The sequence below is a fragment of the Mastigoproctus giganteus genome, chromosome 9 (assembly GCF_048544385.1).
Source record: "Mastigoproctus giganteus isolate SK-2022 chromosome 9, ASM4854438v1, whole genome shotgun sequence".
Classification (NCBI taxonomy): domain Eukaryota; kingdom Metazoa; phylum Arthropoda; class Arachnida; order Uropygi; family Thelyphonidae; genus Mastigoproctus; species Mastigoproctus giganteus.
In genome coordinates, this window is record NC_143583.1 from 107,033,463 (window position 1) to 107,056,265 (window position 22,803).

Genomic DNA, 22,803 nt, shown 5'->3' on the forward strand with positions numbered 1-22,803 from the left:
AATACTTACTTCAATGGGATGTAAACTATAAATTGGGAATTGTTAGTCTGGATCACTCATATTCAAACATGTTTTTTCCCTTATCTATTTTCTTCATGGATAGTGCTGGTGATAATGCTGTGGTGCCTAAAACCATGTGGAAAAAGCATAAGTTTGATTCTCATCACTGGCAGAAGTTGGAAGATACTTTCTGTTGGGACAGCAGAAATTTTTATGAACTCTTTTTCATCTAGTTTGAGAGGTTCTTTAGCAAATGTGTGGATTTTTTCCCAGAAAACAAATAAAACAACAACAGAAAACATTTAGCTTACTGACACATCATGGCCTTAACTATCTCAGTAAAAAATCTAAAAAAAAAAGCAAAAAAATAAAACAGTTCTCCTATTAGCCTGATCAGCACTGAAAAGAAAAATAAGCAGCCTGGATTTTAAGATTATACAGTAAACTGCCATTATAAAGCTTCTGCTTATAGTAGTCTTTTTCTTTTCTGTTCCCATGATCAATTTTGTGAGGTGTGTACATATGGAGGAGGGGGGGGGGAGACCCTTGGAGTGGCCCCTTTGAAAGGACTAATAAATATGCATGAAATTCATTTTATCAATTATTGTGCTCTGCAAAAATAAAAAGAAACATGGTATACAGAATTTTATGCATTGCACCTGACTGCATTTTTGTGAGATTGGGGCTTTTAAACAATTTATTTTATTTAATGATGATTTTCTCATAGCTGAGAAAATCATTCATCATACATCAGGCTAGCTTGATGGCAAGAACTTTGGTTATAGCTGTAAAAGGTTAAGAACCAGTTTCTTTCCCCCACCGTCCCTAAATTAGCATTAGCATTAGTTGAGGCATATGATGCAAGAAAGCAAGCTTATACAGCATCAGCCAAAAAAAAAAAAAAAAACCTTCCCATTCCATCCATCCAGTCACTCCAAATGTTTGTCTTGTTCAGCCTTAAATTTATTTAAGCTATCAACTTCCACAACAATAGATGGAAATCTGTTCCAGAAATCAACTACCCTCTGGATAAAGGCATACTTCCACACATCTATTCTACTACTGCCTTTCCTCAATTTGAATCTATGCCCTCTCAGGTTTTTAATCTCAGCAAGCGGAGGTATCCCGTCAGCATTGAGCCTGCTCAAACCATACGAGGCCTTATACATCTCGGTCAGATCACTTCGCAGGTGCCTAGTCTCCAGATGCTGCAACTTTCAGAACTTAGCCTTTCTTCATAAGTGCACCACATTGTTCCTCTCACCAATCTTGTTGCCTTTCTCTGTACTCATTCTAGCAACTCTGTGAACTAACGTAAGCAGGGGTCGAGGTGTGGTGCCCACACCACATGGAGGAACGCCGCCACTCTCTATGTTATCAGGCAGTACTAGGTGGTAGATGACTCTCATCAACTGGTGCAATACCACCACTTTGCTTATTGGAGGCTTGAAGTGGTGGAACCCATGTTTAGTCTCTAGAGCTAAGTTCCGGTCAACTATTCCCTATCTCTTCCATCATGCAGTATGATTGATGACTTTTCAGGTTATGATGAATATCGTGGCGAGATCCAATATTCCTTACATTTCGAGGGTACAGGTCTAAAATGGTGTTTGCAGGCCGGCCCCTAGTTAGTACACCAGGACGAACCTATTGGTAACTCTCTAGGAGGCTTCCGGATCAGTTAGTGTATAATCTTGCGGTACATCTACTCTGCCAGATAGTGACTGGAGGGAGTCCGAGTAGTGTGTATGCGGGGAGCATTGTCGAGGCAACGTTACGTCAAGGATCTGGGTATATTCTTACCCTGTGTACGCCATATCCAAAAATTTCATTACTACATACAGCCTGTCCCACACACTTTTTTTTACTATCGAATACACCATGAATTGTCAAACTAATAGAGCAAGCTTATCTGCGAAAAGATCTAAACCTCCCAAGCAGTTCCTAATTAATTTCACAAATATACGTGGTCTCAATTCTAATCTCAACGATGTCCATTTCCACTTGCAGTCTGCCAAACCCCATGTACTTTTTCTGACAGAATCTCAGTTATCGGTTGATTCAACTACTGCTCATCTCAGATGCCCAAATTATTCGCTGTATGATTCCTTTCACCTCAAAGGTGGTACTTGTGCATATGTCCGTTGTGATATTCCCTGTCAGAGACTTGGCAATTTGGAATCTCCTCTCTTTGATCTTCTCTGGCTTAAAATCTCTCTACCTCATTGCATCAAATTCATCTGTTGTCTCTACCATTCTCCCAATTCCATTAATCACTTGGAACTCTTTGACTTCCTCTCTTTGCAACTTGACTTTCTCCAGTCCAACTTTCCTAACAGTGAGGTAAATTTTCTTGGTGATTTTAATGTTCACAACTCCAGCTGGCTTCCGTTTTCTAGTCACACCGATCCAGCTAGTCGAGATGCTGAGGCTTTTGCAATTACTAATGACCTTGCACAGATTGTTCATTTACCTACAAGAATACCGGATAATCCTAATCATACAGCCAATACGCTTGATCTTTTTCTCACAAACAACCCTTCTAAGCACACTGTCGAAGTGAGAGGTCCTTTAGGCACTTCAGATCACAACTTGGTGATTCTCTCTTCTCCAATGGAACCTTTATCTCATGGCTATTCCCAACCTCGTGTTGTTTGGCATTACAAGAATGCAAAATGGGATGACCTGCGTGACTTCTTTTCTTTTTTTCCTTGGTCAGATTACTGTTTCAAAACTTCTGATGTCAATGTTTGCTCAGATCATGTCAGTGAAATTATTCTTGCAGGAATGGAATCCTTTATCCCACACTCCACTTTAAAATCTCGTCCTTTATCTAAATTGGTTTTCCAATAAATGTGCTAAGGCTGTTCAAGAGAGGAATGTTGCATATCGTAATTGGCTTGTTTATAATTCTCCAGTTCCATTTTCTGCTTACACCAAAGCTCACAACAATTGTAAAGCAGTTATTAATCAGTCCAATCTAGAATTTGAACAGGCTAAGAGTAGAAAACTTGCTTCTTGCCCTAATGGTAGCCGAGCATTCTGGTCTCTTGCCAAAGCTATTGGCCGCAACTTTTGCCCATCTCGGCTCCCACCTCTGTTCAAACCAGATGGTTCTGTTGCCACTTCAGCCAAGGATAAAGCTGACCTGCTAGTATCCCAATTTTCTTCCAACTCATGTATTAATGACCTTGGTAAAACACCTCCCACCATTCCCAACACGCTCCATTCAATGCCTCCTGTGGTCGTTCGTCAAAAGGATGTCAGAAGGATTTTGACGAATCTTGATGCTAAGAAAGCTCCAGGTCCTGATGGTATTTCTCCACTTGTTCTCAAAACCTGTGCTCCTGAACTTACTCCTATTCTTAGCCACCTTTTTTCACTTTCTTATTCCAAAGGTGTTTTTCCTTCTGCTTGGAAATTTTTTCATATCCAGCCAGTTCCTAAAAAGGTTGACAAATCCCTCCCATATAATTATTGTCCCATTGCAATTACATCTACTCTTTCTAAAGTAATGGAGAAATCAATTAACTGGCAACTCTTAAACTACCTAGAAACCTTCCGTCTGATCAACGATTGCCAGTATGGATTTTGTCAGTGTCGATCCACTGGTGATATTCTTGCTTATGTTACCCATTTATGGACTAATTCAATGGAAAGGTTTGGGGAAACACAAGTAGTTGCTCTTGACATCTCAAAGGCTTTCGATCGTGTTTGGCATAAAGGTCTTCTAAACAATCTTCATCTTATGGTTTGCCAACTGTTTTTAGTAATTAGTTATCCAGTTTTCTCTCTGATCACTCACTGAGGGTGATGGTAGATGGCTTTCTGTCTTCTAACTTCTCCACTAATGTTGGTGTCCCCCAAGGTTCAGTTCTTTCCCCCACTCTTTTCCTCTTGTATATTAATGATCTTCTTCCATTGACTGGAAATCCTATCCATAGTTTTGCCGATGATAGCACATTGCATTCCACCTTTCCATTTTGAGAAACTTTGTCCTGCTCAATCAGTTTCGATTTCTCGAAAATCTGCTACCAATTCCTTAAATACCGATCTACAGGTATTTCTCCAGTGGGGCAAAGACAACTTAGTTGATTTGAACCCTACTAAAACTCAGTCTTGTCTTATATCTCGCAAAAAGGATTCTTCTGCTCCTATGCTTATCTTTAGTGACACTCCGATTTCTAGGCAAAATGATATATCTCTTTTGGGGATTACCCTGACTTCTAATCTCTCTTGGCACAAGCACATTACAAATATTGCTTCCTCTGCATCTAAAAAACTTGGTTTTTTCCTTTGCTTTCGGCGTTACTTTTCTTCCAAACAGATGCACCCGCTCTAGAAATCACAAATCCACCCTGCCATGGAATATTGTTCCCACTTCTGGGGTGGTGCCCCCAAAACCTCTCTCAGGCTTCTTGATTCCATTCAGAAGAGGGCAGTTAGGTTAATTAATGGCGCATTATAGCCTTAGTTGCTAATGTGCCAATAAAACCCAACAACAAACTTAGATTAATTAATGATTCATCTCTAACAGAGTCTCTCCACTCGCTCTCTCGTAGACGTACTGTTTCTGTTGCATGCCTCTTCTACAGATACTTCCATGGGTGCTGTTGTTCTGAATTGGCTTCTATAATTCCTGCTCTCTCTCATTCAAAACAGGCCGAACACATGCCGCCAACATCCATTAACTGTCCAACTTCAAACTCACAGAACCAACTTTTCATCTTCCTCGTTTATTCATTCAACTGCCGTTTTCTGGAACAACCTTCCTTCATACGTATTTCCTGAAAATTACAGTCTACAGAAGTTCAAGTCCAATGTCAACAAATATCTTCATTCGTCTTCTCAACCTCCAACCCAAGCATGGTACTAAGTACTATAGGTTCTAATACCTCTTGTGTTTGGGTTTTACATAAAAAAAAAAAAAAACTCTACATCCTTTCTAAACTGAAGCTTCCAGACCTGTATACAATACTCAAGGTGTGACCTGACCATTGCCTTATACAAAGGGATAATCACCTGCTTGTCTCTTCTAGCAAAATTCCTATATATTATTGACAAAATTCCATGACCTGCTCTGGCAGCCCATCTGCACTGCTCAGAGAACTTCACATCTGACTGCACAAATACCCCAGGTCTTTTTCACTTTCCACCTCCCTGAGTGTAGTACCACACAGTTGGTACGTTTTTTTTGGGTTACTGCTACCCATACTTTGCATTTGTCAATGTTAAATTTCAATTGCCACTTCTCAGCCCATCTGCCTAACTTTCTAGATGCTCTTGCAGTAGCATACTGTCTTTATTGTCATTAACAACCCTGAAACCTTTGTATCATCTGCAAACTTTGACATTAAGCCTGATATACCTTCATCGATATCATTGATGTCCATTTTTTACCACTCTCTGCTCTCTCCCACTCAACCATCCCTTTATCCATTGCTGTAACATGCCCTTAATGCCATACCACTCCAATTTGTACAGCAGTCTTCAACAGTATCAAAAGCTTTCCTCAAATCCAAGTATATGATATCAAAATTATTTTTTTGCATCCATTTCCTTTGTGACCATATTATAGTATCCAATAAAAAAATATGGAGGATGCGGAAAGGTCAGGGAATGACCACCACATATCCCGGAGAAATATATATGGCCTTAGTTGCTAATGCTCCCAAAAACCAAATAACAAATAACAAACCCTGTCTGTCCTTTCTGTAAACAATGTACTCCTCAAATTCTAATTCTGCACTGCTTATATCTGTGTGACACCATGTCTCTAATATCCCAACAATATTTGCCTTTGATGTCATGATCAGCACTTCAAATTCATCAATTTTATTTACTATACTTCTAGCATTAGTGTACATGCAAGTATACATGCACTTGTTCTTACTCTTAGTTACCCTAACACAGCCCATGTATTTACTTGTTCCATGATGACTCCCAGTAGCTCTTGAAATCTCCAGAAACTTTCTCTCTAGGATGCTGCTTATTACAATAGAAGCAGTGTAAGACTCACTGTCGCTTCTACCTGCGGCTACTGTTAACCTTTTATTCTGTGACCCCCCCCCAAACTAGCAGTTTCCCAACCAACCTAACACTGCCTCAATAGCATCAGCAAAAATTCTTGCACTCTTTCTATTTAAGTGTATACTATCCCTGTAGAAGCAGTTTCTTCTGTTAGCAAGCACAGACCATGCTGAAAAAAAATTCTACCCAGTGAGCCTTGCACAATCTCTCCAGGGGAAAATCGATTGACAAGGCTATTCTCATATAATCCCTCCTATCGACTGTGGGGAGAATTGCAGACACTTTCAAATTTAACCCTAATGCAACTTTATTCCAGCATTGACCTGTATTTGTTAAGTAAATCTGCAGATCTCTTACTCTTAAGGTCATTAGTGTGAACGTGTACAACAATATCAGCTTTTCTGCCCTTATAAGATGATATCTGCCCAACGTCATCAACTTTTGCCCCTGGCAGACATATCCTAGTCCTATTCCACCTATCCTTTTTGCATAATATATTCCCCATCTTCCTGACAATAAGTTGTTCCTGTGGGACCCTGCACATTCTGCCTTGGAATTTGCTGCTGTGCTGCCTGATGCACAGGAGTGAGCTCTGGCATTGAGTTGAGAGCCGCTGAGAGCTTGAGGGCCCCCTCATGTTAATTTCTTCGAAGGTATTTACCCTACACCTCAAACTCTCATAGACACTCATCAGAATGCTGAGTTGGCACCTACCGTATTTCCCCATGTATAAGACGCGCCTTTTTTCAAAAAAATTGGGGTCTAAAAACTGGGTGCGTCTTATACAGTGGTTGTAGATTTTTTTTTTTACTTGCATTTCCCACTTTTTCGCGCTTGTTGTCTTTGTGCTCATTGTTTTGCACTTGTTATTGGTATATTAGGTTACGTTTTGCCACGTTCTGCCCAGAAATGGCTCAGAAAAGATTTTCGTACAGTGCTGAATTCAAGTTAAAAGTGATCCAGTTTGCAAAAGTGAATGGAAATCGTGCTGCTGAACATAAGTTTGGTCTTCCTCCAACTGAGAAAACAATCCTAGACTGGCTACGGGAAGCAGAAACCCTACTGAAAACGCCACGGCAGAAGAAGGCCATTAGAGTCAAGTCAGCAAAATGGCCTGATTTAGAGAGGGAATTGAAGATATGGATTGAGGAGTAAAGGGCAATTGGAATTCCTGTGTCCACAAAGATGGTTCAGCATGAGGCAAGAAGAATTGCTGATGAAAAAGGAATTACTGATTTTAAAGGAGGACACAATTGGTGCTTCAGGTTCATGAAACGGAATGGACTAAGCATGCGTACATGCACCAGACCTGCCCAAAAGATGCCTGAAGGCTTTGAGCAGCAAGTCCTTGAATTTCATCGTTTTTTCATTCAATGTCGGAAGACACATCAGTTTGATTTGGGACAGATTGCAAATATGGACAAAGTCCCCCTAATTTGATGTCCCAAGTAACAGAACTGTTGATAAGAAGGGGATGAAGACAAGTGGACATGAAAAGAGCCATTATACAGTTCTAGCTTGTTGTGCTGACGGAACCAAGCTGCCTCCTATGCTGATTTTCAAACGGAAAACAATGCCAAAAGAAGACATTCCTCGAGGAGTGATTGTCCACGTTCATGACAAGGGTTGGATGGATCAGGATGGGATGAAGATCTGGTTTGAGAAAGTTTGGAGCAGGAGACCAGGTGGGCTCTTACGCAAACCTGCCCTATTGGTGCGTGATCAGTTCAGGGCACACATAACAAAAAATACAAAGAAGATTGCTTCAGAGCAGAAAACAACTTGCTGTCATACCTTGACATCCCAGCTCCAACCACTTGATGTCGGCATTAACAAACCCTTCAAAGCTGCCATGAGAGACAAATGGAACCAATGGATGAAGTCTTCTGGGGACAATTAGACACCAGCAGGAAGAGTGAAGAAACCAACTATAGGAGAAGTTTGTACCTGGGTGAAAAGATCCTGGGATAATATCAAGATTGAGATCGTTGTCAAGTCATTTAAGAAGTGTGGCATTTCAAATGCCATAGATGGAACTGAGGATGAGGCAATATATGAAGACTGATTCATCATCAGACACAGATGAGGATGGGAGTTTTGACAGTGATGAGTTGTACGAATAAAACTTGAGTTCAATAACTTTATGTAATACATTTTTTTTTTCAAATTTCGGCCCCAAAATTAAGGTGCATCTTTGATATCATATACTTGGCTAGATCACATTCTGTTTAGACAGGTCTGCAAACATTTCACATTTCGTGCATTGTTTTAGACTGTGATGCGTTGGAGAATCGCCGCTTTGGTCCTTTCTGCGAGCCACAGCACTCTGGCTATTCTGTGAATGCTGCTTTGCTGCTCTAGTCTGGGTCATGATTCCGTTAAATATAATTTAATTAACAATGAACTTTAATAAGATTAATAAATTATACTGATTAATTGATAATACTAAACTAATCTAACAGATTTCTAATATTAATGCTACGCTTTTTGCAATCTAGTTTTACGTCAAACCTTATGCTATTCTGTATCGTATAACAATGGCAGCAAGTTATGAACGTAAAATCTACGGACGCTATGTATTAACTTTCAAAATTGCTATCTAAATTCAAAAATAAACCATGCAGCTTGGCTAGAACTGTAAAGCTACTTATAGAAAATAATTTAGTATAACAATTAAGTCAATAAAACGACTAAATATAAATGAAAATTTAGGGTTCGCCTGAGCTGCAAAAATCTTGGTCAATGTGGTAATAACCTCGTACCCAAAAATTCCAACTTTTGGCTAGAATTATAAAGATACTTATAGAAAATAATCTAGTATAACGATTAAGTCAATAAAATGGCTAAATATAAATGAAAACTTAGCAAAAAAAATATCAGAACAGCTCAGTTAATTGGTTCCAAGCCTTGTAGTCACTGAGGTTATAGTATGCCCATCACTTAACTGTGATTGCTTTTTTGAAAAAGTGCAGTAATAGATACTTTTGAGATTAAAAGAAACATTATGTTCATAAATGAAGAAAAAGTGGATATACATTTCGTTTATGGATTGTTCAAACAGAAACACCCAGAGTAGCTGTTGGTATACTCAATAGAGTAAATGAGTAAATAGGTGGGGGTCTTTCTACACAACTATCAGAGAATACACATCTACAATAATAATAACATGGCAATGGAGAGCAAGAAAATATACTTTGCTAAGAAATCCAAAGGATTTCCTGGCAAACTATATGGATCTGTGTGTAGCAACATGAAACTGTGTTTATATTACTGCAATTGTGTTCAAGCTCTTCAACCCGAATATTACACTATTCACCTAGATATATTCAGTAGAGGATATAATTCTGACATCTTATTCAATCAAGTCACAAAGCAGGTTAGGCAAGCGAAGGCAGATTACGAGAAATCTTTGGAAAATGATGCTAAGAAAAACAGCACGGACTTCTTTACTTATATAAACTCCAGAAGGAAGGGGTTGGATCAAATTGGTCCACTTGATATCGATGATTTGACTGTTGATGATCCTGCTCAGATAGCTGACAAACTGAATGAGTATTTTGATCTACATTCACATGAGTAATTCTTTAGGGAAGTGAAGGACAGAAGCTTATTAAACTCTAACAGGGAGCTTAATGATTTTGTAATAACTGAGACCAAAGTGGAGGGGAAATTGTTGAAGTTAAACATAAGAAAGGCACCTGGGGTGGATGGGATCTATCTAGTTGCATCAAAGGAGGTGGCAAAGAAAGTAAGCAAACCCAAAACCATAATTATGACAGCATCCTTGGTCTCAGGGGAGGTCCTCACGTACTGGAGATATGCAAATGTATTCCCAATTCACAAAAGTGGATCAAAGGGTGACACGAGTAATTACAGGCCTGTTAGTTTCAATTCCGTTCCGGGGAAAATAATGGAGTCACTGGTTAAGGAGGTTATATAGGATCACCTAGACAAAACAGCAGTAATAGTTCAGACACAGCATGGGTTTGTAAAAGGGAAAGTCTTGTCTGACCAATTTGATTGGATACTACGATGTGGTTCCAAAGAAACTGGATACAAAAAATAATTTTGATATCATATACTTGGATTTCAGGAAAGCTTTTGTTACTGTTGCACATGGAAGACTACTGTACAAATTGGAGCAATATGGTATTAAGAGCAAGTTGCTACAATGTATAAAAGGGTGGTTGAGTGGGAGAAGAGAGAGTGATAATCAGTGGACACAGCTTTTCATGGACTAATGTTATTAGTAGAGTCCACCCAATGTTCAGTATTGTGCCCACTGTTGTTTTTGTATTTTTATCAATGTTATTGATGGAGGGTATAGCAGGCTTAATGTCCAAGTATCCAGATGATAAAAAGGTTGGCATTGTTGTTAATGACAGTAATTGCAGTGTGCTTGCAACAGGATCTAGAAAAGTTGGGCAGATGGGCTGAGAAATGGCAACTGAAGTTTAACACTGATAAATGCAAAGTACTGCATATGGGCAGAAATAATCCCAGAGAAACGACCAACTTTGTGGTACAGTACAACACTTAGGGTAGTAGAAAGTGAAAGAGATCTGGGAATAATTGTGCAGTCAAATATGAAGTTTTCTGAGCAGTGCAGACAGGCTGCCAGAGCAGGTCATGGGGTATTGTCAATGATATACAGGAAATTTGCTAATAGGGAAAAGGAGGTGATTATCCCTTTGTATAAGGCAATGGTCAGGCCTCGTCTTTAGTACTGCATATAGGTCTTTAGGTAGGATGTATGTTGTTGTTGTTGTTATTTGGTTTTTAGGAGCATTAGCAATTAAGGCCATATTGCTCCGGGGATATGCAGTGGTCATTCCCTGACCTTTCCGCATCCTCCGTATTTGGTGGTCATGGGCTTGAACCCCAGTCTAATCAAAAAGCGTGTGCTACTCACTGCTGCTCTTGCCCACCTGGCTACGGCGGTGCCTGGAAGGATGTCGAGTTGCTGAGTACAGAGGACAACAAGATCGGTGAGTGGAACGAAGGGGGGTCCTCTTACCAAGAAAGGCTTAATTTCAGCACCTGAAGACTAGGCACCTGTGAGGTGATCTGATTGAGGTTTATAAGGCCTTGAATGGGTTGAGCAGGCTAAATTCTAATGGGATTATGAACTTGAGGAGGTATAAATTCAAGTTGATGAAAGACAGTTGTAGAATAGGTGTGCAGAAATTTGCTTTAACCAGCAATTAGTTCATTTTTGGAACAAACTTCCATCTGTCATTGTGAAAATTGATATTTTAAATAAATTCAAGGAGGAAATGGACAAACGTTTAGAGGGAAACAATGTGTGAAATCATTTTTTTTTTTTTTTTTTTTTTTTTTGGCTGCTCATACGCTTCCTTTCTTGTTTCACATGTCTCTACTATTATTACTAAGTATACTACAGAAACCAACTTTCAGCAATGATTTTCAGTAAACATTAGGTATACCTTCTTGAAAACCATATGATAAGACGATCTTTCATTAAGTACTTAGTATTAGTAACAGCTGCATGGTGCAAGAAAGCCTATGGCTTATATGCAGCATCACCCAAAAAAAAAAAATCCGAACAAAACAATGATAAAAAAAAATAATAAATAAATAAAATAAAATAAAATAAATAACTAAATAATAATAATTAATAAAAAAAAAAAAAAAAATTAAACCTATCATCCTATGCGCTTCCCTTACCCGAAAGTACTATCCAGATGACCTTTGAATTTCCCCAAACTGTCGGCCTCTACCACCCATGAAGGCAACTTATTCCAGTAATTTATAACTCGCTGGCTAAAATAAAACTTCCTGCAGTCCAATCTAAACATTTCCCCCCGTAACTTGAATTTATGTCCCCTAGTTCTAGCATCATTTATAATCTTGAAAATTTTGTCCTCATTCATTTTACTGATTTTACTGCCTCTCAGAGCCTTAAACACCTCAATCAAATCTCCTCTAAGGTGTCTAGTTTCCAAACTCTGCAACCCACATATTTGAAGTCTTTCTTCATAAGGACGCCCTTTAGCCGATCTCACCAGGCGAGTTACCCTTCTCTGCACCCTTTCAAGAAGCTCGATGTCTTTCTTTAGGTGCGGTCTCCATACTTGAACACAGTATTCCAAGTGTGGTCTAACATAAGCCTTATATAATGGGATTATCACGTCCCTATCTCTACTTGCAAAAGTTCGATAGATCATCGATAGGACACCATGGGCCTTCCTTGCAACCTGTTTACAATGCTCAGAGAATTTCATGTCTGACCGTATCGTAACACCCAAGTCCCTTTCCTCCAGTACTGGGTTCAATTGAACTCCACCGAGCGAATAAGTTTTTTTGGGATTACTGTTTCCCAGGTGTAATACCTTACACTTTGTTGGAAAAATGGCAGCACAGCTGCCATTTTTCTGACCATTCCTGAAGTCTATCTAGGTCTCTCTGAAGAAGCTCAGCTTGACAGTGATCATTAACTACTCTACCAATTTTAACATCATCTGCAAATTTAGACATCACGCCCTCTATCCTTTCATCAATGTCGTTTATGAAAATTAAAAACAACAGTGGTCCTAATACTGATCCTTGGGGAACCCCACTTCTTACATCAACCCAATCTGAGGAATAGCCATTTATCACAACCCTCTGCCTCCTGCCCTGAAGCCATCCTACTATCCATCTAAGGCTTTTCCCAGTGATTCCAACCTGTTCCAGCTTATAAAGCAACCACTCATGTGGGACTGAGTCAAAAGCTTTGCTGAAATCTAAATAAACAATGTCGAAATTATTCCCTAAATCCAGCTCGTGAGTGACCCTTTCGAAATACCGAACCAGATTTGTTAAACATGATTTTCCCTTTACAAAACCATGCTGAGTATCCTTGAGAATTTCAATTCGATCCAAATGATCCTGAATTCAACCCTTGATCATTGCCTCCATGATTTTCCCTACTACTGAAGTCAGACTGACAGGTCGATAATTTCCAACTTCACTTTTAGAGCCACCCTTATGTATGGGAGATACATTTGCACTTTTCCAATCCAAGGGAATCTCCCCAGAGTCTAGTGATGCTCGCATAATTAGCCTCAATGGTTCAATGCACTCGCTTGCCGCCTCTCTTAAGATTATAGGGTATATTCCATCAACTCCAGGAGCCTTACTGGTCTGTAGGCTCGAAAGGTTTTTCATTAAATAATCTTGCGAAATTTCAGTATCATTAATTACATATTTTTTAACTTCGCTCCCACAATCCATTGCCACAAAAGGCTTTTCATTTGTAAATATCGATGCAAAATAACTGTTGAGTTCATCTGCAACGGCAGCTGGTGTATTTATTACTATCCCCTTTCCCTTACGTAAAGGTCCGATCTGGTTTGTCCTGCTCTTCTTGGCATTTATATATGTGAAGAATTCTTTATCCCCCCTCTTTGCTCTGTTTGCTAGTGATTTCTCATAAACTGCCTTTGCCTGTCGAACCTTTTCTGTGGCTCTATTACACATCACCTTGTAGCTGTTATAGGCTTCGGTACTTTTTATTGCTCTGTAACCTTTCCATGCCACCTTTTTCTGCTCAAGTAATGTGGCAACTTCACTATTCATCCAACTTGGAACCCTTCTCGTGGAGTATTTTTTTAATGGTATATACGCATTCAAGGCATCTGTGATTAATGTTTTAAAAGCATACCACAGTTCAAATGTATTCATTCTCTGCGCGATATCTACCCAGTTAATAGAGGCCATGTAGTACCTTAAGGCATCGTAATTTCCTTTTCTGAAATTAAAACCCATTCCTTTGCCTTTTACTTCTGCTACCTCTCTTGTCGTCATCCACCGTAGAACTCCGTGATCACTTCCTGCTACTGGTTCCTCTACTGTCAGCCCTGTTATGTCATCTGATTCATGTCTGATGATGAGGTCTAGGATATTCTTTTCTCTAGTACTTTCCCTGACATGTTGATACAAATAACAGTCATTTAGTTGATTTAAAAATTTTGTTCCCCATGTCGAGTTTCCTTCCCATTTACTCCAATCAATTAGAGGCAAATTGAAATCACCCATAATAAGGCATTGATGCTTACTTGCCCATTCCATTTGCATGTAGAGGCTTTTGTCATAATCTTCACAATCACCTGGTCTGTGGATTACTCCTACTCGCATTATACCTTTGTTTCCAACTATCTCACACCATACAGACTCTATACTAGCATGTGAAATGTCTGAATCCGGGAAAGCTATCGTCACACTCAGGCTGCTTCTTATAAGAAGCATTACCCCATCACCCCTTCTATCTAACCTATCCTTCCTAAATACATTATACAAGCCGTACTGAAACTCATCATCCCCAATTTCTGGGTGGCACCGCGTCTCTGTAAGCTCTATTATGTCCGCGTTACTTGTTTTAACCAGCAGTTTGAATTCGCTCATTTAATTGACGACACTTCTAACGTTACTGTATAAACAATTAAGATTTACTGTTCTTGTATATTTAACAACCCTAACACAACCCTTGAAGTTGTTTAGGCTCTCTTCCCTGATATTAGCTACCTGCTCACGTGAAACGTCTTTGCCCCCAGAACATCTAGATAATACGTCCAGTTGGGGTAACAGATAAGAACTCTTAAGGTATGTACAAGAGTTACATTGACCAATATTATCAGATGAACGCGTGTCAGTATTACCCACATCCCCCCTAACTAGCAGTTTCCCTGAACCTTTAAGGTATCCTCAATAATACTGGCAAAAACCTTTGCACCACCTTTGTTTAAGTGTATCCCGTCTCTACAAAACAAATTCCTTCTACCTACAAGTGTGGGCCATGCTGATAGAAATTTACTCCCTAAAGCCTTGCAGATTCCTTCAAGTCTTGAGTTAATCCACAAGGCTCTTAACATATAATCCCTCCTATCGTGTCTGGGCAGAATTTCAGACACATAGACATTATGGCCTAGCTCGCGACATTTCCTCAGCATGGTCCTGTATTTTTCCAACAAATCGTCAGATCGTGTACGTTTAATATCATTTGTCCCCACATGAGTAATAATATTTTCTTTACCCCCTTTAAAATCTGACAATCTGTTGATGATATCATCAATAGTTGCTCCCGGCAGACATACCCTGGTTCTGCTCCACCTATCCTTATTACAAAAAATATTCCCCGTTTCCCTGACAATGGAGTCTCCTAATAAAACAATGTCCTTTTTAACCAGAGTAGTTTGAACTTGGTTTTTCTGTTTTGAGGCCTGATTCGGGAGTTCATCACTTGGTAGATTGCTGGAGTTTTGAGTCCCTGACGAGCTCCCAGATGCATTATTTTCGAGGGCAAGCACTCGTTTTTTTCAGGGACTCAAATTGTTCCATCAGTGCACCAGATTATAATTTAAGATCGGTGCGCTCCTTACATTGATCACAAAGAAAAGAATCCCCAGGTGAGGTAGGATTAGTCACCAGGTCGACCTTGGAAAACATTCCACAGGTTCCACAACGGATTAAATCATTATTCACCAGTAAATCGCCATCTGCTATTTCCGTGTGAGTCACGATACCCTGTGACGTGTTTAAGGCAGATCTCGTAACTACCATTATAAAATTAAATAAATATCAATGAAAGTAACTTTAAAAAATTATATCTATAATATTATTAAAATCAAACAGTTACAGGAAAACCTATAACAAAATAATCCAACAATATCTAAATAAATCAAATATTTAAAAGCACTATCCAAAAGTAAACCACTTAACTGAGGAGCCCTATCTAAGCGCGTCCGCTCACCCCCGAATGCCAGTCTGACAGTGTCTTATTATTATAACTTCTCCGAGCTATAACTGTTTACTTATGCTATAAAATATAATCTGAAGAAAGTTTAAGAATGGGGGCTTCAAAATGACAGTGAAATTATTTAATCAATTCCAAGCACTCTAACATGCTAGTGTGGAAGAGAGTCATATTTATTCACAAAAGTGGTGCTACTGTGGGTTAGTCACTCACACAGGTACAAGACTTTTGTGGATTTATTGGATGACTGTTTTTTCATCAGCATGTTGGGAGGCAGTGAGAAAAGCAAAGCTCTTGATATAATTATCAGCAGCAACTCTTCATGCTTTAGAAAATATGCAGATAAAAAAACTGAAGATGTGCAAATGTGTCCCCAATTCACAAAGGGAGATTCAAGGGGTGACACAAGTAATTACAGACCTGTTAGTTTAACTTCTGTTCTGGTGAAAATAATAGAGTTGCTAGGTAAAGAAACATTGCAATATCATCAAAAACAGACTGCAGTTATAGTTCAGACACAGCATGTGTTTGATAAGGAGAAGTCTTGTCTGACCAATTTGATTGGATACTGCGATATTTTCACAAAGGAACTGGATACAAAAAATAATTTTGATACATAATTAAATTTCAGGAAAGCTTTTGATACTGTTGCACATGGAAGACGGATGTACAAATTGGAGCATTATGGCATTTAGGGAAAGTTGCTGTTATGGATAAAGGGATGGTTGAGTGGTAGAAGACTGAGAGTGAGGTAATTACTGGACACTGCTCTTCATGGACTAATGTTGTTAGTGGAGTCCACCAGGGATTAGTGTTGGTCCCATTGTTGTTTTCTATATTGAATGAAGGTATATCAGGCTTAATGTCCAAGTTTGCAGATGATCCATAGGTTGGCAGATTTGTTAATGACAGTATGCTACTGCAACAGGATCTAGAAACATTGGGCAGATAGGCTGACAGGTGACAACTGAAGTTTAACATTGACAAATGCAAAGTATTGCATGTGGTTAGCAGTAACCTCAGAGTAACATACCAACTGTGCAGTATTACACTCAAGGTAGTGTAGAATGAAAAATACCTGGGGTATTTGTCAATTATGTACAGGAATTTTTCTAGCAGGAATAAGGAGAGGATTATCCCCTTGTATATGGCAATGGTCAGGTCACACCTTGAGTACTGCGGTGAGGCCTCATTTTAGGAAGAATGTAGAACTGCTGGAATGAATACAGAGGATGGCAATGAGATTGGTGAGGAAACAAATGGTTGCTCTTACCAAGAAAAGCTTAAGTTCTGCAAAATGCAGCATCTGGAAACTAGTCATCTGCAAGGTGACTGACTGTGGTGTATAAGGCCTTGAATGGTTTGAGCAAGCTCAGTGCTGATGGAATTCTTCCTCTTGCTCAGATTGTGCAACTGAGGGGCCATAAATTCAAATTGAGGAACAACAGTTGTAGAATAGATGTGTGGAAATTTGCCAGTGGGTGTTTAATTGCTGGAACAAAAAACTTCCATCTGTCGTTGTGGAAGTTAATAACATAAATAAAATCAAGGAAGAACTGGACAAACATTTGGAGTGAATGGATGGGTCAAATGGGATTTTTTTTTGCTAATGCTGTATAAGCTTGATTTCTTACACCATATGCCTCTACTAATGTTAATGTAACTATCATTATGGGTAAAGAGAAGAGTTTTTGCTTTCGTAACGTTGACTGTGGTGGTCTCAGACAATTTTTAAATCCTATACAGTTGGACCAGCTGATGTTGTTACCAACAACAAATTTTAAATGGGCAGCATTGAAGGAATTAATCTTGGAAGCTACTAAGCTTTTCATGCCAACTAAGAAATACTGTTCAAGGATTACACCCAAATGGATGTCAGATGAATTAATGAGACGTGGCAGAGAAGAAAAATGCATAGGATTCATATAAATTATGTTTTTTTAACCAGTGACTCCATTAATTTCCTCAGAACAGAAATTCTGGGGAAATTAATTTTGATATCATACACTTCGATATCTTCGCAGTAGTGCCAAAATCCAAGTATATGATATGAGTACAGTATGAGTATATGATATGACTATAGTATGCGTATATGGTATGAGTATAGTATATGAGCAGTCTCCGTAGCTGAGTAGTCAGGAGTGGGAGTGCAGTAGCAGTAAGTAGCACAAGCTCTTTGTGTAGTAGTAGTAGTGGCATGTGATGCAAGAAAGCAAATGTATGAGCTTATGCAGCATCAGCCAAAAAAAAAAAAAAATCACACCATTCCCTCCAAATGCCTGTCCAGTTCCTCCTTAAATTTATTCAACCTATCAACTTCCACTACGACAGATGGAAGTTTGTTCCAGCAATTAACCACCCGCTGGCTAAAGGAAAATTTCCACACATCTATTCTACATCTGTCTTTTCTTAATTTGAATATATGCCCCCTTAGATTCGTAATCTGAACAAGTGGAAGGATCCCATCAGAATTCAGCGTGCTCAACCCATTCAAGGCCTTATATACCTCAATCAGATCACCGCGCAGGTGCCTAGTCTCCAGCCACTGCAATTTGCAGAACTTAAGCCTCTCTTGGTAAGAGGATCCCTTCATTCCCCTCACCAATCTTGTTGCCCTTCTCTGTACACGCTCAAGTAAATCTACATCCTTCCTAAAATGAGGCTTCCAGACCTGTACGCAGTACTCAAGCCGTGGCCTGACCATTGCCTTATACAGAGGGATAATCACCTCCTTTTCCCTGCTAGCAAAATTCCTATATATCATTGACAAAACCCCATGACCTGCCCTGGCAGCCTGTCTGCATTGCTCAGAAAACTTCATATCTGCCTGCACACAATTACTCCCAGGTCTTTTTCATTTTCTACCACCTTAAGTGTAGTACCACACAGTTGGTACGTTTCTCTGGGGTTACTTCTACCCATATGTAGTACTTTGCATTTGTCAAGGTTAAACTTCAGTTGCCACTTCTTAGCCCATCTGCCCAAATTATCTAGATCCTGTTGCAGTAGCACACTGCCATTACTGTCATTAACAACCCTGCCAACCTTTGTATCATCTGCAAACTTCAACATTAAGCCTGATATACCTTCATCAATATCATTGATAAATATACAAAACAACAGTGGACCTAACACCGAACCCTGTGGGACTCCACTAATAACATTAGTCCAAGAAGAGCAGCACCCATTGATTACCACCCTCTGTCTTCTAGCACTTAACCATCCTTTTATCCATTGTAGCAACTTACCCTTAATACCATTCTGCTCCAATTTGTACAATAGTCTTCCATGCGCAACAGTGTCAGAAGCTTTCCTGAAATCCAAATATATGATATTAAAATTATTTTTCGCATGGGGTAGGGTGGGGTTCGAGTCCCTGACTGCTAAATATGGTCTATCTTCCAACCTGCACTGGACTGGTGTGGCAGATTATTGTCCATTTCACTCAACATGAATCATTGAGGAGGCTCGCATCCTGCAGTGGGCTGATAATGGCTGCAGTTTACTTTTTGTTTTTTTACTTTACTTCACTTGGATTTCAGGAAAGCTTTTGATACTGTTGTGCATAGAAAACCGGCGCCTCCGTAGCCAGGTTGGCAGGAGCAGCAGTGCATAGCACACGCTTCTTGATTAGACTGGGGTTCGAGCCTGTGACCACCAAATATGGAGGATGCGGAAAGGTCAGGGAATGACCACCATACATCCCCGGAGCAATATAGCTTTACTTGCTAATGCTCCTAAAAACCAAATAACAACAGCATGGAAAACTTCTGTACAGATTGGAGCAGTATGGAATTAAGGACAGGTTGCTGCTATGGATAAAGGGATTGTTGAGTGGGAGAAGACAGAGAGTTATAATCAGTGGACACTGTACTTTGTGGACCAATGTTATTAGTGGAATCCCCCAGGGTTCGGTGTTGGGCCTATTGTTGTTTTCTATATTTATCAATGATATTGATAAAGATAAGTCAGGCTTAATGTTCAAATTTGCAGACAATATAAAGTTTGGCAGGGTTGTTAATGAGAGTAAGCTACTGCAACAGGATCTAGAAAAGTTAGGAAGTTGTGCTGACAAGTGGCAACCAAAGTTTAACATTGACAAATGCAAAGACCTGCATATGGATAGCAGTAATCCCAGAGTAACATACTAACCGTGCAGTACTACACTAAAGATAGTGGAGAATACAAAAGATCTGGGGATAGCTGTGCAGTCAGATATGAAATTCTCAGAGCAGTGCAGACAGTCTCTTATGGAGTTTTGACAGTTATATACAGGAATTTGCTAGCAGTGATAAGGTGATTATCTCTTTGTATAAAGCAATGGTCAAGTCACTCCTTGAGTACTGTATACAGGTCTTGAGGCCTCATTTTAGAAAGATGTAGGGCTGCTGGAAGGAATAAAAAAGAAGGGCAACAAGATTGGGGAGGAGAACAAAGGGTTGCTCTTACAAAGATGGATTGATGGTTCAACTGTTGATGATCCTGCTCAGGTAGCTAACAAACTAAATGAGTGTTTGGCATGTACATTCACACATGAGGAGTTATTCAGGGAGGGGAATACGAGAGGTGAATTAAATTCTGGCAGTGAGCTAGATGATTTTCTAATAACTGACAGCAAACTGGAGGGGAAATTGTTGCAGATAAACATAACAAAAGGCACCTGGGATGGATGGGATCTATCCAGTTATATTAAAGGAGGCAGATCCTTAGCCATAATTACGACAGCTTCCTTGGACTCAGGGGTGGTACCCATAGATTGGAGATGTGCAAATTTGACCCCAATTCACAAAAGGGATCAAAGGGTAACAGAAGTAATTACAGACCTGTTAGTTTAACTTCTGTTCCAGGGAAATTAATGGAGGCACTGATTAAAGAAGCACTACAAGGTCATCTAGACAAGACATCAGTTATAGCTCAGACATGGCATGGGTTTTTTAAGGTGAAGTTTTGTCTGACCAATTTGATTGGATACTATGATGTGGTCACAAAGGAACTGGATGCAAAGAATAGCTTTGATATCATATATTTGGACCTTAGAATGAATTTTGATACTGTCGCACATGGAAGACTGCTGCACAAATAGGAGCAGTGTGGCATTGGAGCAAAATTGCTGCTGTGGATAAATGGATGGTTGAATTAGAGAAGACAGAGAGTGGTAATCAATGGACACTGCTCTTCGTGGAGTAATGTTATTACTCCATGGAGTCCCTTAGGGTTCACTGTTGGGTCCATTGTTGTTTTCTGTATTTATTAATGATATTGATGATGGTATATCAGGCTTAATGTCCAAGTTTGCAAATAATATGATCATTGGCATGTTGTTAATGGCACTAATGACAGTATGTTACTGCAACAGGATTTAGAAAAGTTGAGATGGGCTGAGAGGTGGCAAATGAAGTTTAACATTGACAAATGTAAAATATTGCATATGGGAAGCAGTAATCTCAGAGTAATGTATCAACTGTGTGGGATTACACTGACAGTGATAGAGAATGAAAAGGACCTGGGGGTAATTGTGCAGGCAGATATGAAGTTTTCTGAGCAGTGCAGACGGGCTGCAAGAGTAGCTCATGGTGTTTTGTCAATGATATACAGGAATTTTTCTAGCAGGGATAAGGAGGTGATTATCCCTTTGTATAAGATAATGGTCAGGCCACACCTTGAGTACTGTATACTGATCTGGAGTCCTCATTTTAAGAAGGATATAGAGCTGCTGGAATGAGTACAGAGAAGGGCAATAAAGGATTGCTCTTATGAAGAAAGGCTTAAGTTTTGCAAATTACAGTGTCTGGAGACTATACACCTGCAGGTGATCTGATTGAGGTGTATAAAGTCTTGAATATTTTGAGCATGCTCAATGCTGATAGGATTCTTCCTCTTGCTTAGAATAATCAACTGAGAAGACATAAATTCAAAGTGAGGAAAGACAGTTGTAGGATAGATGTGCGGAAGTTTGCCTTTAGCCAGCGGGTGGTTGATTGCTGGAACAAACTTCCATCTGTTGTTGTGGAAGTTGATAGCTTAAATAGATTCAAGGCAGAACTAGACAAACATTTGGAGTGAGCGGATCAGTGAAATGAGAAGTTGTTTTTTTTTTTTTTTTGTTTTTTTTTGGCTGATGTTATATAAGTTTGCTTTCTTGCGTCATGTGCCTTTACTAATGCAAATGCTAAAAGAAAAGCTTAAATTCTGCAAATTGCAGCATCTGGAAACTAGGCACCTGCAAGCTGATCTGATTGAGCTGTATAAGGCCTTGATTGGGTTGAGAAAGTTCAGTGCTGATAGGATCCTTCCTCTGGTCCAGATTATGTACCTAAGGGGCATAAATTCAAATTCAGGAAAGACAGTCATAGAACAGATTTGTGGAAATTTGCATTTAGCCAGCGAGTGGTTGATTACTGGAACAAACTTCCATCTGTTGTTGTGAAAGTTGAAAGCTTAAATAAATTCAAGGAACAATTGGACAAACATTTGCAGTGAATGGATGGGTGAAATGGGAAGATTTTTTTCTGGCTGATGCTGTATAAGCTTGCTTTCTTACATCATATGCCTATGCCAATGCTAAAAGAACCACTAGGTGGCTGTAACCACAGTATATTGATGTTGGATTTACTTGAAGATGTAATTACTGTTAAAGGCAAAGGAAAGAGATATTGCTTTTGTAAAGGTGACTACAGTAGTCTGAGACAGATTTAAAATTTTAAAGATTTAAAACCAGCCAAAAAAAAAAAAAAAAATTCCCGTGTTACTCTGAGAGAGAGAGAGAGAGAGAGAGAGAGAGAAGTAGAAGGGAATCACCAAGAAAGCAAGAAAGAGAAGAATGATGATATCCAGCTCAGGACCCTGGGTTTGCCAAGCCCATACTCACCAGACGTGAGCCCCTTGAAAGAGAAGAAGAATGTGCATGATGCATATAAATTATGAGGTGATACTGATGTCTACAGAAGATATAAACTTGTCTGCAATCAAATCACAAAAGTGGTTAGATTAGCTAAGGCAGATTTTGAGATGATGTCTCT

General features: G+C 39.4%; 1 protein-coding gene across 2 annotated transcripts in view; it reads left to right on the forward strand.

The window, feature by feature from the left end:
- Nucleotides 1-22,803, forward strand: part of LOC150080626 (glycerol kinase-like) — a 420,206-nt gene that overhangs the window by 377,869 nt on the left and 19,534 nt on the right. The window lies entirely within an intron of this gene.